We start from the raw sequence: 3,439 nt of genomic DNA on the forward strand, positions 1-3,439 counted from the left end.
ATGCTTTGAATGATCAAGTAGTAACGCCTTTTGATGCCTTTTATTAGCTTTGATTAATTGTGTTTAGCTTAATTAAGTTTACCTATTTATAGGTAAAGGTGCTCAAGGCATCTAAGAATCATTGCTAAATTTGGATACAAATCTGTCCTGATCCGGTATGCCATTTTTCAATTCGGTATGACGGATCATGGAATATATCCATTGACCAATGACTAATTCATAATGGTCAAAAGCCAATTTAGTATGCTGGATCATGATTTGACATGCTGGATTGTGATCCGGTATGCCGGATCATGATTTGGAGCATTCTGTTTGCTCTCTGTGAGCAAAACCCTGAGATTGTGTTTTGCAGGAAAAATAGAATTCAGCATGCCGGATCTGGATTCGTTATGCCGAATCAGTTGTTTTGCTGAACAAGTGTAAGTCCTTGGTTGGACTAATTTGGGTCGATTCCATTGGACAAGTCCGGGCCAATTTCTTTGGTTTTAGTCCATGTGGGAAGAGTCTAAAACAACCTCCTAAGGTCACACTACATGTATGTATGCGTGAGTGTGTGTGATACATTGATTGTGACTTTAACACATGATTTAACAACATAGCACAATTCTAAGTCTTCAATCTTCTTCAAGTCTTGAACTTCACTTCTTTACATGAATGTCTTCAAAGTGAGTTCCTCTAACTTGTCTTGATCTTTGTCTTTAAAACTTGTTCTTCATTCTTCATGATTCTTTGATGTCTTGAAAAATTGGACAAGGTTCAATTTGCTTTGAGCATCAATCTCTTGAATTGAGTGCTCCCCCTCACTTGGTGCTATACTCTTATTTAAACATCTTAAACAAGGGTTAGTCCAATTTGGTTTATTTGTTATCATCAAAACATATATATCATCATGATAGATGATTGGAGTTTATGTATGAGGACTTTTCCTCAACAATCTCCCCATTTTTTATGATGACAAATATTGATCGAAAATAATACAATATTCAAGAACTGTATAACATTAATTGCATAATAAGTTTAAAAAGAAAACAAAAACTTTTTCTCCCCATTTCTCTCCCCCTTTGGTATTATAAAAAAGCGGGGATAAAAAGGAAAAAACTTAATAAAATTTTGGTCCCCATTGTGTGTTGGGTCCATCAATGTTAGTATCATATCTTTCTCTTGGTTTCCAAATCATTTGGTTACCATACCAATTTGGGTATGATTGGAGGTTCCAAGGTCTTTAGTTTTGGGGTACCTTATATGGTCTTTGAATTTTGGGAGAGTCTCTCCGATATTCACTATAATAAGGTCTTCTAGGTTTGTAATACGCTTGATTCGTATTCTTTGATTCCATGTACTGATTTCTCCATCGAGTATCATGACAATCCCATATTGAGTGTCCCTTTTTGTTACAATTATTGCATATAACAATTTGAGGGGTATTTGGACTTTGAGTCTCCCCTTTGGGATTGAGTTTCTTAGCTTGAGGACTTTTCTTCTTGGAATAGCATTTCTTAAGAGAATGTCCCTTCTTTCTGCAGTAGTTACAATATTTATTTTTCTTAGCTCCCTTGCTTGCTATCTTACTTGAACTTGGCTTTTGGGTTTGATTTGAACTCTTGTTCACGTCATAGCCTAGCCCTTCCTTGTTGAAAGGTGCTTTCGATGAAAATCCAAGTAAAATATCAAGATTCTTTTTACCATTAGTAAAAGATTCTAAGTCTTTACACAACTTCTCTTTTTCTTCTTTTAAGTTGTTAACTTGAGAAGTTAGAGTTGTGTTTTGGTCTTTGAGGGTATTTATCTCTTTTAAGAGATTCTTTTTAGTAGTAGCTAATTCCATGCTACTTTGGTAGAGGTCTTCAAAGGCTTCTTCTAATTCTAGAAAATCCTTATCCTTATGAGATGGAGAAGTGGGGGTTACCTCATTTTTACTTTCTTCATCTTCAATAGCCACAAATGCAAGGTTGGTTTGCTCTTCTTCTTGAGATTCTTCATCTTCCTCTTCTTCATCACTTGAATCGAATGAGTGTTCGGCTTTGTATACTTTTTTGTATTTCTTTATCTTTGGACAATCTCCCCTAAAATGTCCTGGTTTCCTACACTCATAGCAAATAATGTCTTTTGAAGAAGAGTCATTATTCTCTTTAAAAATATTCTTACCTTTTAGGTCTCTTGAGAGTCTCCTCTTGTTGAATGAGGTTTTGCCTTTGTTCTTCAGGAACTTTGAGAACTTCTTTGAGAGATATTCGATCTCGTTATCGGATAATTCTTCTTTATCATCACTGATTTCATATGATTTGAATGCTACAACCTTCTTCTTTGGTTCTTTTGGTTTAATCTTCTTGGTGTCCAGTTTTAGTTACATCTCGTGGATTTGGAATGATCCCAACAGCTCGTCTAGACTCAGTTTGTCGATGTCCTTAGATTCTTTGATTGCTGTAGTCTTGGGTCTCCATTCCTTTGAAAGAGATCTCAATATCTTTCGAACATTTTCACCATTGGAGTAGATCTTCCCTAAACCTTTCAGCTTGTTTATAATGTTAGTAAAACGTGTAAACATTGCATATATGTCCTCATTATTTTTTATTTTAAATAACTCATACTCATTTATAAGCATATCAATCTTAGATTGTTTGACATCTGAAGTACCTTCATAGGTTATAATGAGCTTGTCAAACATCTCCTTAGCAGAGTCACACATACATGTTCTATTATATTCCTTCTCTCCCAAAGCACATTGGATGTAACTTATGGCTACATAATTAAGTTGGACTTTTGCTTTGTCAGCTGGAGTCCGCTGTCCTTTGGGTTTGTCTATATTATTTGGTCCATTCTCAATGACTTCCCATATATCAATGTTATTGGCACAAATGAAGTTCTTGAAGCGATTCTTCCAATGGAAAAATCCTTCACCTTCAAAAAAGGGTGGTCGGGTAATATTGTATCCTTCAACCTTTCGATTGACAGAAGATCCCATGGTCTTAAACTCTTAGTTGGATTAAAAAATAATCACGGTCTTGAGCTCCCGCTCTGATACTAAATGTGAATTCACCTAGAGGGGGGTGAATAGGTGAAGATAGTGGAATATAAAAACTTATGCGGAATTAAAACAGTTATCAATAAGAGACAATTAAAATTGTAAAGATAACACAACAATTTATAGTGGTCCGGCCAAAACTTGCCTACGTCCACTCCTCTTTTCTTAGAGAGAATTCCACTAAAACAAATCTTGAGTATGAGCAAGAGAACTCGTACAAATCTTGATTAAGAGCAAAAGAACTCAACTAATCTTGATTGAGAGTAAGAGGAGTCAACTACTCTTGATTTAGAGCAAGAGGACTCAACTAATCTTAATTGAGAGCAAGAGGACTCACACAACCAACTACTCTTGATTCCAAGCAAGAGGACTTAATCTACCATTTAAAATAAAGGGTACTAAAGATTAGAGTTACCT

The sequence above is a fragment of the Telopea speciosissima genome, chromosome 11 (genome assembly GCF_018873765.1).
Source record: "Telopea speciosissima isolate NSW1024214 ecotype Mountain lineage chromosome 11, Tspe_v1, whole genome shotgun sequence".
Lineage (NCBI taxonomy): Eukaryota > Viridiplantae > Streptophyta > Magnoliopsida > Proteales > Proteaceae > Telopea > Telopea speciosissima.